A 16,459-nucleotide genomic window follows, 5' to 3' on the forward strand; every position below is an offset into this window, starting at 1 on the left:
CTTCTAAGCAGCATGTATTTTTAGTCTTTATTTCCATTTCTTGGTCTGTTTTGCGATTCACAATGTGTTGATACAAATTTTGTCTAATAAGGGAAGAGAGATATTTACATTATTTAATTTCAAATGATTATAGATGCAATTGAAATGCAGTGCATATAAATGTATCACTTACCATTAAATAGTGACAAATGTCTCTGACGAAAAATTGTTTAGAAACTGTCTATTTGCCTCATTAGTGCATTATTTTATCTCTATTTTTTAGGTTTATATGAGAAAACATGAAGTACTCTGGTCTGTACCTCAAACTTTGATTGCTTTCAAAATAAAAAAAAATTAATAGTACAAACAAATGAACAGTCATGAGTACATTCAGGGTAATTTAATATAATTCAATTCAATTAAATATCATTGCAGCAGAGAGGGATTAAAGGCTCGACAGCTGCACTCTAAGTATAGCAATTAATGTAGTTGGAATTTAGGAACCTAAAAACTACCCCATTACATCTCACTAAATCAAAGGATCTAAAGAGCGGTTGTTGAATCATTATTGGATTAACAGAGGACTGTTGATGTTACATCCTGAAATCAGAGGTCTTAATCCCTATAATAAAGTCAAGTATTACAGTATTTGCCAAGCAGGACAAGGTCCTGGGACTGGGGAGATCCATTTCAGCCACACTTCCCTGCTGTCACATTGATACCCACTCACAACATTCAGTGGAATGTGTTAACAATGCATCTGGCCAGGGATGTCAGAGTCACTGGAGGCCAGATGTATAGGCAGGCTGGGAGTGGACAACCTCCTATGATTTGAGGGATTATGAAAAGAGTCTCTTAACCAAAATAATATCCTCTGCCCTCTGTCAGGATGTCTGAAACCCAGCCACTCAGATTATGATCCTTTGGAATTGGAGGGTTTTCCAGACTTCCTGACATTTCTGTTGCTAAAGAGACCAGTTGTTTCTTTAAAGGCAAAGACTTGCTAGTTGTCACTAGATAGTTGGTGGTTCAGCTAAACATGGTAATGCAATGATCTTTTGGTGGATAACCTGAGGTTTGATGGGGTTAACAATCCAGGTAGTTAAGACTTTGCCACAATCCTACAAAGAGAATAAACAGACTAGCTAAATGCAAGAGCTACTTCATTTAACAAGATTTAAATGAATAACATGATAACTCTTTATATTAAAATTTCTTATAAATTGGCTTTCAAAATCCAGGTAAATTTTTTCTTAAGATTGCACAGCTCTGACATGATATTTCTGAACCAATTTTTATGTAATTGCTTTTTGTCTGAAGAGGATGTTTTTCCTGGTTGCACTGAGGCTCAGAACCCAGTCTCCTTTTGCCTCCTCTATTCCTTTTCATAGGCTTAATAACAAAGTTTCAGTGTGTTCCCTCCCTCTCTGCTGTTTCGACTTCTCTCACCATGATTAATACAAGAAAATAACGAAGAAATCATGATAACTGCGTACCAAATTTGGTCCTGTGAAAATGTCTGCCCATTCATTCTCAATATTCGATTTAGCCTTGCCCGCTCAATTCCTGCTACACCAAATGTGCTCCCAAACCTTCAAGAAAACAGTTGACTGAGATGAGCACCAGTCACAATATCCGCCTCAAACCTCAGGCCAACTTCATTTTTCACATCTTTCTTTGAAAGATTGAAAACAGATTTTGAAGAGAATACAATGGCAGTTTTTCTCTCTTCTTTTTAGATCACAGTTGTAGAACTTCTGGTAGGGACATGGTGCCAGCTTAATTCTGGATCTTGCTTCAACTCCTCTTGGAAACCACACAGAGAATTTTTCCAGAAGTCACACAATTTGTTTATAGTGAAGCCAAGAGACAGAGAAAACCTGGAAACTCCATTTACATTTAAGAACTGCCAAGAACAGCTGAAGCCAGCAAAAGTCTACAGGAAGCCAGGTGGGAAGCATCAGGGAAGAATGGGAAGGACAGAGGGCTTAGTGGTGGTGCGGCTCAGAAATCTCCAGAGAATTCCTCCCTCAGGAGGAGAATATTCCACCTATGAGAGAACTGCTGCAGGTAGGGGTTAGATCAGAGAGGTTAGAAGTACCAGGAACGGATGAGAAGAAAGATGTGGAAGGTGCCTGGGGGTCCAGAGTTGGGTATTTTAGAAAGCATCAACAAAAATACACCCTCAAAAAGTGTGGGGATTGTATTGAAGACAGTCTCCTGGTTGCAGTACTGGTCAAGGAACTGGGGAAGCATAGGCCTGGCTGGACGAGTCAGACAGAACCAGGATGAGCTCAGGGAGGCACAGAAGATGTGGCCACACAACAGGGTCATATTTCAAGGAAACATTTCTCACTATATGAAGGGAGGAGTTACAGCTCTTCAGTTACTAAGTAAAGAGAGCTACCCTGGCCCTTATTCCTCCTAACCTATCCCTCCACCTCTAACCTGTTTCAAAAAATGGTTCAGGACAATATGACAATACATTAAAAAAAAGAGAAAAATTAAAGGAAATGTATGCTAGTCACCCAAAAATACTCTAAGAAAATATGTGGGAAAGAACAGCAAGACATTTATATAAGACAAAGAAAAGTTTTCAGGGAAAGTGATAGAGCAGACAAAAATTATAAACAAATAATTTATCATTATTCTGGAGAAAAAAAGTTAAATGAATCCTGACCATGAAAACCAAGATGGATACATCAGGGAAGAGAGGAGCACACAATAGAAGGTAATGGCAGAATTCAGGAAAGAAAGCAAGACAAAAAGTAACAGAAATAAAACATAAAGTAGGACGGGCATAAGGGAAATCTGACAACAGTGAGGCCACAGTAAAGGACACAGAGGATAGAAATGGGAAAAAACAAACAGAAGAAAAGAGAAATACAGAGATAGGGTCAGTGACAGATCACAGCTACACAAGTAAAGAAGTGAAGCAAAGCATAGCCCTTGTACACTTAATTGGAATTCCAAAGAAGAAACCCAAAAGAAAGCAACAGAATGAGTGTTTTAACATGTAATTAAAGAAAATTCACGGCACACTGAGCAACAGAGAGTTGACCCAGAACCATCAACACCAAATCACACTTTGGTGAAGTTGTTGCCTTTAAAGATACAGAACAAATCCCTTTTGGAATCCTTTAAAGATCTAGAAAGAATCCTTGCCTTTTGGGAAGCCAGGCAACAGATGAAAGAACTCACTTTTAAGGGAAATACAAGCAGGGTGGCATCTGATTTCAGTATAGAAACACTCAGTACCAAAACACAGTGAAGACATGTCCTCAGTACATTCAAGCAATGAACATGAGTCAAGAATTTCATAGCCAAATCTTACTTTAAGTAAAAAGGGAAATGATTTTATTTTATTATGAGGTCATTTATAGAGAATCAGACTAATCAAAGTTCTTTTTATAGTCTCATCAAAGCTCAACCATTGTTCTATGCATGTATATAGGTATTATGAATGTATTATGCACGCAGATTTCGATGTAAGTAGGTATTATTTATGTAATAACAAACTCAATGAACCCAAACATAAAAACTTTATCAGAGATAAGAACTATATAAATCACGTGTGTGTGTGTTCCTAAAATATAGAGTTTTCTTTGTTTTTAGCTTTTTGCAAGATTTTGCTGTATATGATCTCCTGACACTTCAAATCTAATACCCTATGAATTATAAGGAGTATAATTATGTTTCTTAAAGTTTATTTATTTTGAAAGAGAGAATAAGAGAGCACTCAGGAGGGGCAGAGAGAGGGGGAGAGAGAGAGAGAATCCCAAGCAGTCTCTGAGAAGCCAATGCAGGGCTCAAATTCATGAACCATGAGATCATGACCTGAGCTGAAACCAAGAGTCAGATGCTTAACTGACTGAGCCACCCAGGCACCCCAAGATGGTACAATTATTTTATGTACTATTGTATTAGTCAGACAGAAATCACACCAGTTATTTGACCAGAGGAATTTGATACAAAACACCAGTACCAGGTATAAAGTTGTTTTCCACTGAAAGGGTAAAAAGAGGACTCTAAGATAGCATGAAGGTAGAAACTGCAGGAAGAAACTATCATGTCCTATGGCTGAGAAAACAGAGGAAACTAAGGGAAGAACTTAGAAAAAGGTCCATATGGGGCTGAAACTGAGACAGATATCTGAAGAGGAAGCACTGCTCAGTTGATGCATCTCTGAGCCCAGAGGAGGGGGCTCCTTGGGACACAGGCCTAGGCCTCTGGGGAGGGGGTAGTTGCCCTCCGGTGAGGCAGTGTTACCAAGCTGGTTTTCTGCATGTGACGGGAAAGTTACAACCGAGTTTAACTGCCACTAAAGGAATGATTTGCCATCGCTGTTGTGAAGAAAGGTTGCTTGGAGGGGAGGGAGATCACGGGGAGAGGAAGCAGGAAGCCAACAGGAGGAGCAAGTCCCTTCTTCCTTCTCTGGCACGGAAACCTCCTCTGGTGCCCCCTGTTGACAAACCTTTAACAGAGCCAGCTGGGGAAAGCACAGGAGTGCGTTGTGGTCTCTCAGTGCTGTACCACAAAGCAGAATATAGATGAGATGATTTGGAGCTAAAGAACAATATTTTCATGGTTGGCACAATCACTAATAAAAAACCTCTGCCAAGTAAGCTAAGATTTTTGAGACATCATAAGAAAAATTGCACACATTAGAGGAGATGAAATACAGTACATTTCTGACTGGTTATTTTGAAATGTTTTTGGGCTGTTTCCACGTTTTGCTGGGCAACTACTTTGGATATTTTTGTGCATGTCCTCTAATACATTTGTCCAGATTTTTCTCTTGGATATAAATGTTGGTGTGAAATTGCTGGCTGTTAGAGTTTGTAAATATTCAATCTTAAAATTGAATACGTTACCAAACCATATTCCACAGTAGTTGGAAATAAGTTCCCAAACTATTTTCCATGGCAGTTGTACCAATTTACATTGTAACCTGTGATTGACAGATCCTGTTGTTAGACATTCTCTTCAGGACCTGATATTATCAAACAGTTTTGAACACATAAGAACTTAGGCACCATTGTTCATATGAGCCTGGGATCCCAGGGAAAAATTGCTCTTTTCAAGGGAAACTACAGGAGGACACACTCTGGCCAATGAATAGATGATGGGAAATTTTGGCAAAGAACCGGTGGTAAGAACTCTAGTTTCACATATCTGATTGTCTATATGACATCTTCTCTTGGATGTCTAATAGGCATATCAAATTTCACATGTTTAAAAATGAATTCATGCCAGCCCCACCACATCTGTTCTTCTGGTCATTCTCCTCATCTCAGTTAATGTCAACCTCATGTCTGTAGTCGCTAAGATGAGAAACCTTGGAGTCCTCTAGAATCTTCTTTTCTTTTTCTCATATTCCTTATCCAAATTATCAGCAAAACCTTTGGATCTACCTTAAAAGTGAGTTGTGAATTCCATCACTTCTTCTGATCCCTATAGTGCTACTACACTGGTCCAAGCCACCATCATTTCCCAGCCAGTTTATGATGATAGCCTCCCAACTATTCTCTCCAGTTCTGTCTTTGTCTCCCTTCAGTTTCTTTTTCTCCATCTAGCAGCTTCATTGATTCTTTAAATATGTAAGCTGGGTCATGTTATTCCCTTAATGGATCCCAATTTAGAGTAAATGTGAAAGTCTTTTTAATCTCAAAGTACATCTTTCACAATCTACAGGTTTCTGTGTGAGCTGGCCTCCTTTAATTTTTAACCTCATCTCCTACTACTTTACCCTTTCTCACTGTCCTCTAGCCATATGACCTCCTCTCTATTTCTCAAATAAGCTTGGTATGCTCCTGCTTAGGGCCTTCACACTGGTTGTTCACTCTGCCTGAGATACTCTTTTCAGCTGTCTGCCCAGCTCAGTCTCTCATCAAGTCTTAAAAAAAAAAAAAAGTATTTTAAATGTCACTTTCTCAAGGGCTTTCCTGCCTTTTCCTCCACCTAACCCTGGCTAAACTTGCAAACCACCCCATTCCACTCCCTACTCACTTTTCTATGTTTTAGTGTTCTCTAAAGCATTTATCATCATCTAATATAGACACATTATATTTCTTCACATCTGAGAAACCATAAATTACAAGAAACAGTATAATTTTATGTGGTACTAAGAATTAAATTAAAAATTCCTTTTAAATTATTTTACACTCACTGCAATAGCTATTTTAGATTTATCTATACCTATCTTTAAGTCTAGATAACTAGATAAGTCTAGTTTTTATTATATGTCACTATTGTGCAAACCAAGGGGGAAATACCAGCAACATAAACTGACGTGTTCCTAAGACTGCATAGTATTCAGAGTTCAACTGCTCTTGACTATGTAACCCAGACTCATCGACAGTGTTTCTCCACCGACCACTGTTTTGTGCTATCAGCAGCTTTGGAGATACGGCATTTCCCGAATGCTCTGCCAGTGTCGCCAGGATTTTGTCCCAAATTGCTGACTTCACTCTACAAGTTTTGATGAATTATGAACAGGCAATAACAGCAAGGGCTTGATGGACACTAGGCCAACAGCAACTATAAGACACAAACAAGTCTCTGAGGTACAAAAATGTTTATCTTAATGTAAATTAACTATGGTATTTAGTCTCCCCCTGTATGAGAAGGTAAGCTTGAAAAAGAGCAGACTTTTTGTCTATTCTGTTTCCTGCTGTAGCCTCAGGGCCTAGTACAATCTCAAAATCTCAGGTACATATTTGTTACTTTATACTATTGTACGAAGAACCATCAAATTGCAATAATGAATCATGCTTTCTAGGCTCCACCTAACCTTTGTGAAATGATGTTGAATGAATAGATCCTCCCTGCTCTGAGTTACTCTTTCTTTTTAAAATTGGCAACATTTAGGACTCTTTCTTTAGACCTCTACAGGGTTCTGACTCTAAATTAGACATTTTCAATTTAACGCATTTTAGAATTTGTAACAAGAGTAAGAAAAGTTGTAGTAAAGCTAATGGATGGATAATGGTACTATGCCCTGAAATTGTACACCTTTGATAACATTCTGAGAATGTATCATTGCTTAAACAAGGGGATCAAAAACATTTATAAGTAGAAGCTGTCATTCATCAGAACTATGAAAAAGGAGGAATATTGCTCAGATGAATCACTGGAAACATTCTTATGTTGGAATGAGCCAAACCAAACTGACCTGGTGTGAAGTCCCCTGATATTATTTTATTGTCAAATGGGCACCTATTCAAACTGCTCCTATTCACAAAGAATATAGGGAGACAATATCTCATCTGATTCCTTCACTTACTGCCTTTAACCTCTTATATTCATTCAATCAGCATTTATTGAGAACCCACGGGTGTCTGATGCATAAGAAATTATGGAATAAAGAAAACAGAGCACAGATAAAACCAGCATGCCTAGAGGAAAGATCATTCCAAACTCATTATTTAAGTCCCCATATACTGAGACTAGCTCCTTCTGAAATGGTACATGGGACCTAACCTTGTACATAAGAAAGCTTACTTCTGAATGTACAATGCAAAAACTTTCATTTTCTAGTGTAATTATGCAAAAATTATGATAACTTCATCTTTATTTTTTAAGTAAATTAAATTTTTAAAAGTTTAAATTTGTGGCAATTATATCACTGCTTTTAATTTGATTTGCAGAGTTCACCTGAAATTTGCAACTGTATATATTCTGTTGATTTCTGTTTTATCAGTGAGCAAAACTGAGATAAGAGGAGAGTAAGCTTCTAAAGGAATAAAAGTAGTTTGACTTTATTACTCTTTAAGATGTCAACACTTCTTGTCATCTGTGTCAAATTAATAATAAAAAAGAAGCCCTGTGGCAGTGCTAGCATGCACATCATGTACAAAATCCATACTTGTAACTTCCAGTCTTTTCATCTTCAAAAATAGTGAGGTACATAAGGAATGGATGATGAAGTCAGTTACATTTTCATGACCTGGTGTGAAGTCCCCTGATATTATTTTAAAATTTTTTTTTTAAATGTTTTTTTATTTATTTTTTTGAGACAGAGAGAGAGACAGAGCATGAATGGGGGAGGGTCAGAGAGAGAGGGAGACACAGAATCGGAAGCAGGCTCCAGGCTCTGAGCCATCAGCCCAGAGCCTGACGCGGGGCTCGAACTCACGAACCGTGAGATCGTGACCTGAGCCGAAGTCGGACGCTCAACCGACTGAGCCACCCAGGCGCCCCATCTGATATTATTTTAGAAATGATCACTTTCTTGGCTATGTTCTATAGCTATTGAGAAAAGTAAACAGAATCAGTGACTCAAAAATCAGCAAGGACTGACTAAATACTTAGCGTGTGTGCTCAGCAAAAAGAAGGAGCACTAATTAGTAACAAGAAAACATACGAAAGAATAAATCTCCCTGGAAAGGTAAATATATAATAAAGGTAGTGGATTAATAACTTATAAAGTTAATATAAGTTTAAAAGACAAAAGTAACTATATGACTGATTACTATAATTAATTAAGGAACACACAAGATTAAAAAAATGTAAAATGTGACATCAAAAATATTAAACAGAGGTGCCTGGGTGGCTCAGTGATTTCAGCATCCAACTCTTGATCTTAGCTCAGGTCTTGTTCTCAGGGTCCTGAGTTCAAGCCCAGCATGGAGCCTACTTAAAAAACAAAAAACAAAACAGCACCATAAAACATAGGAGATAGGGAATAAAAAAGTCGAGCTTTAGAATGGAATCAATCTTAAGTTGTTATCAACTTTAAATAGACTGCTATAGATATAAGTTATTATACATAAGCCCCATGATAACCACAAAGCAGAAACCCATGGTAAATATGCAAAAGATAAAGAAATATAAGCATATTATGAAAGAAAGTCATAAAACCAAAAATGAGGAGAGCAAGAGACAAAAAAAGGAAACAGAGGAACTACAAAAACAGCTAGAAAACAATTAACAAAATAGCATAATTATGTACTTAATAATAATTATTTTTTAATTATTTTTTTAACGTTTATTTATTTTTGAGACAGAGAGAGACAGAGCATGAACGGGGGAGGGTCAGAGAGAGGGAGACACAGAATCTGAAACAGGCTCTAGGCTCTGAGCTGTCAGCACAGAGCCCGAAGCGGGGCTGGAACTCACTGACCGTGAGATCATGACCCGAGCCGAAGTCGGCCACTTAACCGACTGAGACACCCAGGCACCCCCTAATAATAATTATTTTAAATATAAATGTAATAAATTGTATAATCAAAAGACAAAGAGTGGCTGAATGGATTAAAAAAAAAAAAAGACTTGTCGATACTACCCAAAGCAAGCTACATATTCAATGCAATCCCTATCAAAATAACACCAGCATTCTTCGCAGAGCTAGAACAAACAATTCTGAAATTTGTGTGGAATCAGAAAAGACCCCAAATAGCCAAAGTAATCCTGAAAAAGAAAACCAAAGCTGGAGGCATCACAATCCCAGACTTCAAGCTGCCTTACAAAGCTGTAATTATCAAGACAGTATGGTACTGGCACAAGAACAGACACTCAGATCAATGGAAGAGAATAGAGGACTCAGAAATGGACACACAAATATATGGCCAACTAATCTTTAACAGAGCAGGAAAGAATATCCAATGGACAAAAGACAGTCTCTTCAGCAAATGGTGTCAGGAAGACTGGACTTATTACTCTTAATAAGAGTAATAAGTATTACTCTTAATAAGAGACAGGCAGAAGAATGAACCTAGGTACTTTCTTATACCATACACAAAAAGAAACTCAAAACGGATGAAAGATCTAAATGTAAGAGAGGAAGCCATCAAAATCCTAAAGGAGAAAACAGGCAACAACCTCTTTAACCTTGGCCACAGCAACTTCTCACTAGACATGTCTCCAAAGGCAAGGGAATTAAAAACAAGAAATGAACTACTGGGATCTCATCAAGATAAAAAACTCCTGCACACTGAAGGAAACAATCAACAAAACTGAAAGCAACTGATGCAAGGGGAGAAGATATTTGCAAATGACAAATCAGATAAAGGGTTAGTATCCAAAATCTACAAGAACTTATTAAACTCAACACCCTAAAAAACAAATGATCCCGTGAAGAAATGGGCAAAAGACATGAACAGACACTTTTCCAAAGAAGACATCCAGATGGCTAACAGACACATGAAAAAATGCCCAACATCACTCATCATCAGGGAAATACAAATCAAAACCACAATGAGATGCCACTTACACCTGTCAGAATGGCTAACATTAACAACTCAGGAAATAACAGATGTTGGAGAGGATGTGGAGTAAGGGGAACACTTTTGCACTGCTGTGGGAATGCAAACTGTTGCAGCCACTCTGGAAAACAGTATGGAAGTTCCTCAAGAAATTAAAAATAAAACTACCCTATGACCAAGAAATGGCACTAGTAGGCATTTATCTAAAGGATACAGGTGTGCTATTTTGAAGGGGAACATGAACCCCAATGTTTACAGCAGCATTATCAACAATAGCCAAATTATGGAAAGAGGCCAAATGTGCATCAACTGATAAATGGATAAAGAAGATGTGGTATATATACACCATAGGATATTACTTGGCAATCAAAAAGAATGAAATCTTGCCATTTGCAACAACCGTGGATGGAACTAGAATGTATTATGCTAAGTGAAATAAGTCAGAGAAAGATAAATATTGTATGATTTCACTCATCTGTGGAATTTAAGAAACAAACAGATGAACATAGGGGAAGGGAAGGAAAAATAAGATAAAGACTCTTAAATACAAAGAACAAACTGAGGGTTGCTGGAGGGGTGTTTGGTGGAGGGATGGGCTAAATGGGTGATGGACATTAAGGAGAGCACTTATTGGGATGAACACTGGGTGTTACATGTAAGTGAAAAATTACTAAATTCTACTACTGAAATCATTATTACACTATATTTTAACTAACTTGGATTTAAACAAAATTTAAAAATTAAAAAGAATAGGACTCATCATATGCTGCCTATAAGAAATTCACTTTAGAGGTAAGGACACACAGACTGAAAGTGAGGGGATGGAAAAAGATATTACATGCAAATGGAAACCAAAAGAAATCCAGAGTAGCTATACTTATATCAGAAAAAATAGACTTTACAACAAAGACTATAATAAAAGACAAAGATGGACATTACATTATGATAAAGAGATCAATCCAATAAGATGATACAACATTGGTAAATATTTATGCACCTAACATAGGAACACAAAAATATATAAAGCAAATATTAACAGATCTGAACGAAGAAATAGATATCATACAATAATAGTAAGGGGTTTTAATACTCCACTTACACCAGTGGACAGATCATCCAGACAGAAAATGAATAGAGAAACATAGGCCTTAAATGAAACATCACACCAGATGGACTTAACAGATATATACAGAACATTCCATCTGAAGGCAACAGAATATACATCTTCTCATGTGAAAAAATTTCCAGGATATATCATATGTTAGCCCACAAAACAAATCTTAATAAATTTAAGAGAATTGAAATCATATAAAGCATCTTTCTCCACAACAGTGCTATGAAACTAGAAATTAATTACATGAAAAACACTGGAAAATTCACAGCTTTGTGGAGATTAAACAACATGCTACTGAACAACAAATGGGCCAAAGAAGAAATCAAAAGAGAAATAAAAAACTACCTTGAGACAAACGAAAATGGAAATATAACATACGAAAATTCGTGAGATGCAGCAAAATCAGTTCTAAGAGGGAAGGTCACAGTGATAAATACCTATCTCAAGAAACAAGAAAAGTCTCAAATAAATAACCTAACTTTACACCACAAAGAACTAGAAAAAGAAGAACAAAGTGCAAAGTTTGTAGAAGGAAGGAAATACCAAAGATTAAAGCAAAAATAAATGAAATGGATACTAAAAAGATAATAGAGAAGATCAATAACACTAAGAGCTGGTTCTTTGAAAAGATAAACAAAATTTGACACACCTTTAGCTTGATTCACCAAGAAAAAGGAGAGGATTCATATATATAAAATCAGAAATGAAAGAGATGTTACAACTGATACCACAGAAATACAAAGGATAATGAGATGACTATGAAAAATTATATGTCAACAAATTGGACAACCTACAAGAAATGGATAATTCCTAGAAACATACAACTTTACCAAGACTGAATTATAGTGAAATAGAAAATCTGAACATACTAATTACTAGTAAGAAGATTGAATTCATTATTAAAAACCTCCCAACAAACCAAAGTCCAGGACCAAACGGTTTTGTTAGTGAATTCTACCATTCCAAGAAGATTTAATACCAATCCTCTCAAACTCTTCCAAAAAACAGAAGAGGATGAGATTCTTCCAAACTCATTTTATGATTCCAGCATTATCTGTTACCAAAACCAGACAAAGACATTCCAGGGAAGGAAAATTATTGGCCAATATCCCTGATGAACATAGATGTAAAAATCTTCAACAAAATACTTGCAAACAAAATTCAATAATACATTAAAAGGGTCATACACCATGATCAAGTGGGATTTATTCTAGGGATGCAATGATAGTTTAACACCCGTAAGTCAGTTAATGTACTACATCAGATTAAGAAAATGAAGAATAGGGGCCCCTGGGTGGCTCAGTCGGTTAAGCGTCCGACTTCAGCTCAGGTCATGATCTCACGGTCCGTGAGTTCGAGCCCCGCGTCGGGCTCTGGGCTGATGGCTCAGAGCCTGGAGCCTGCTTCCGATTCTGTGTCTCCCTCTCTCTCTGCCCCTCCCCCGTTCATGCTCTGTCTCTCTCTGTCTCAAAAATAAATAAACGTTAAAAAAAAATTAAAAAAAAAAAGAAAATGAAGAATAAAAATCAGACGATGATCTCAACAGATCTAGAAAAAGCAATTTGACAAAATTCAACATCCATTTATGATTTAAAAGACTCAACAAAGTAGGTATAGAGGGAACAAACCTGATAAAAGTAATATTTGACAACGTTACAGTTAACATCATACTCAGCTGTAAAAAGCTGAAAGCTTTTCCTGTAAGGTCAGGAACAAGAGAGAAATGCCATTCTTACTACTCTTATTCAACATAGTATTGGAAGTCCATAGTCAGAGCAGTAAGGAGAGAAAGAAAGAAAGAAAGAGAGAGAGAGAGAGAGAGAGAGAGAGAGAGAGAAAGAAAGAAAGAAAGAAAGAAAGAAAGAAAAGGAAAGAAAGGGAAAGAAAGAAAAAAGAAGGGAGGGAAGGAAGAAATGAAGAAAGGTCATCCAAATTGAAAAGGAAGAAGTAAAACTGCCACTATTTGCAGATTACACAATATTATTTATATATAAATAATAAATATATAAATAATATATAAATATAAATATATATATATATAACCCTAAATATTTCATCAAAAAACTGTTAGAATAAATGAATTCAGTAAAATTGTACATAGAAAATCAATATACAAAAATATGTTGCATTTCTATACACTAATAATGAACTATCAGAAAGGGATATTAAGAGAACAATCCCATTTACAACTACACCGAAAAAGTAAAATGCCTATAAATTTATAAATTTAACCTAGAAGGTGAAAGACCTATATATTGAAAACTATGAGACATTAATGAAAGAAATTAAAGAAGACACAAATAATTGTAAAGATATTCTGTGCTCATGAAGTAGAAGAATTAGTATTGTTAACATGTCTAGAATACCTGGGTGGCTCAGTCAGTTGAACATCCAACTTTTGATTTAGGCTCAGGTCATGATCCCAGGATCATGGGATCCAATCCCATGTCAGCTCCATGCTGGGGTGTGGAGTCTGCTTAGGATTTTCTCCTTCTCTCTCTCTCTCTCTCTCTCTCTCTCTCTCTCTCTCCCTCTGCCCCCCCCCACTCATGCTCACACATTCTCTCTCAGAAAAAAAAAAAAAAGAAAAAAGCCCATACTATCTAAAGCAATAAACAGATTCACTGTAACCCCTATCAAAATTCCAATGTCACTTTTCACAGAAATAGAATGAACAATCCTAATATTTGTATGGGACTATAAAAGATTCTGAATAGCTAAAGCAACCTTGAGAAAGAAGAACAAAGCTGAAGGCATCATTTGCCCTGATTTCAAACTGTATTACAAAGCTATAGTAATTTAACCAGCATGGTATTAGTTTAAAAACAGACACAGATTAATGGAAAAGAATTGAAAACCCAGAAAAAAACCCATGCCTAGGTAGTTAATTTATGCAAAAGGAACCAAGAATATACAATGGGGAAAGGACAGTCACATCAATAAATGGTGTTGAGAAAACAGGGCAGCCGTATGCCAAAGAGAGAAACTGGGCCACTATTTTACACCAGAAACAAAAACTAACTCAAAGTGGGTTAAAGACTTGTATGTAACACCTGAAACCATAAAACTCCCAGAAGAAAACATAGGTGGCAAGCCCCTTGGCATTCATCTTGGCAATGATTTTTTAAATCTGACATCACACACAAAAAGCAAGAAGAGTGAAAATAAACTATTGGGCCTACGTCAAACTAAAACACTTCTGCAGAGCCAAGGAAATCATCCACGAAACAAAAAGGCAACCTACCGATGTTATCGTGAAAATTATGAATACATCATTAGGAGACCAGGAACAATACCAAAATCTTTAAAATAATAAAATAATTTAAATACCTTTTAAAGTTCTACATGTGTTTGCCTCTAAAATCAGGCATACTATCCTATATAATCACTTATCACATTGGATATGCAGGGACTGCAAAATGGTATTGATGCTGGGAATTAAAATGGTAAAGCACCTTGAAGGTATATACATATTTGGGATTTACATATATGCTGGGCACACATTCTAAGTATTTAGTCAGTCCTTTCTGATTTTTTTCCCATTTTTCTCTTTAATGTTATTTCATATAAACAATAATGTTACTTTATATCCATCAAGATAGGCCACAGAGCTGTGGTTTCAAATAGGTTTTTAGTATTGAATTTTTCTTTTTTCTTTCTCTTTTTTTTAGACTTGCACATTTTTCCTTAATAAATAAATGTGTCTGGTGATGTTTGTTCATTTTTACACATTTGAAAAGAGAGTGAGTTAAGCAAGAGGATGAGTTCACTCATTCCAGCATCTTCCCTTATTACTTGATTTGCGTTTTGTTTAGTAAGCAAATATATTAAAATCCAACACTTAAATTTTTCTGCAAGAGTGTCATGGTGTTAAAACTTTCCCTTGGGATCACATTTACAATATTATGATGCCATGTAGGGGGAAAATAGGGCCATTATAAAGAACTGCACTTTACGCATTTTCTCATCTATTCAGTTATTAAGGTATACAAGATTACATGGAGTCTAATTGAAAGTACAATCCATTATTCTAATTTAGTGGTTCTCTGCATGGCAGAATAAAATTAATGGTGTCACCAAATAACTGTCACAAAATGACAGCTCAATAAAAGATCTGGGGAGTCAAAAGCCTGGTTAGTGTTTTACACAAACAATCCTGTTCCTCTATTTAAACCCATAGCCTATTTTAAACCCAGACATTCATGAAAATTGGATTTCAAGTTGAATATAAAAATGAGACGTTGAAAACAGAGCCCAAGGGCAGAAAGTCATGTCCAGACTTAAAAACACTCTTGAATGATTCTGAGGAACAGTTTTGCAGAAATGCAAATCCTTTGTGCACATTTAACTGATGTGTTGAGAAACTGTCTTTGCTCTGCATTTATAAATGTTTGCAGTTATCAAATTCAATCACCTATGGTAGAGTTGACCCACTGAGTAAAGAATAAACACATCTATTACTACAAATGAGCACATTAACAAGTATTAACCTGAGATAATGCCTGAATATGTTTAATAAAGAATTACCCATTGTTCCAAAAAGGGCTTTATGGACATATAAATGTAACCTATAAATTTGATGATGCCTTCTCACTTGTAGAAAGTTTTCTTATGTTAAAAATGTAGATGACTTAATAAAAACAAAGTGGAAAGGATGGGGAGGATAGTCCCTGAAATCAAATGCCTAGTGGATGCAAACCTGAGTCTAAGCCACTGAGTTCATATCATAGCTATTTTTAAGCATAATAGTTTGAAAATATACAAGCTACATCATTCTGAAAAAAATTCAGTTCTTATTTACTCTCCGTATTCAAACTCTCACAGAATCTTAGAAAGAGAAGGAATCTTGGAGGTGATCTATTTCTTTCTCACATCTGATGCTGACTTTTCCTCTCTTGTGCTTCTGTGTGCACAACACCTATCCTTTAATTAACAGCACAAGGTCTGTGTGTCTTTATGTTTCAAAGTATAAGACAGGTATGTGCCCTAATTAAGAAGGACATACTTTCTTTTTTAAAAAAAATTTTTTGATGTTTATTTTTGAGAGAGAGAGAGAGAAAAACAGAGCATGAGCATGGGAAGGACAGAGACAGGGAGACCCAGAATCCGAAGCAGGCTCCAGGCTCTGAGCTGTCAGTGCAGAGCCCGATGCGGGGCTCAA

At 36.4% G+C, this 16,459-nt stretch overlaps 1 long non-coding RNA gene across 1 annotated transcript in view; it reads right to left on the reverse strand.

Annotated features, from left to right (window-relative positions):
- LOC122223670 overlaps positions 1 to 16,459 on the reverse strand; it is a 79,419-nt gene continuing 62,960 nt past the window's right edge. Inside the window, exon 3 of the long non-coding RNA XR_006204384.1 lies at positions 1 to 83. This is a non-coding gene — a long non-coding RNA (uncharacterized LOC122223670). The remainder of the gene's footprint in view (positions 84 to 16,459) is intronic.

Source organism: Panthera leo, chromosome B4, assembly GCF_018350215.1.
Source record: "Panthera leo isolate Ple1 chromosome B4, P.leo_Ple1_pat1.1, whole genome shotgun sequence".
Taxonomy (NCBI): domain Eukaryota; kingdom Metazoa; phylum Chordata; class Mammalia; order Carnivora; family Felidae; genus Panthera; species Panthera leo.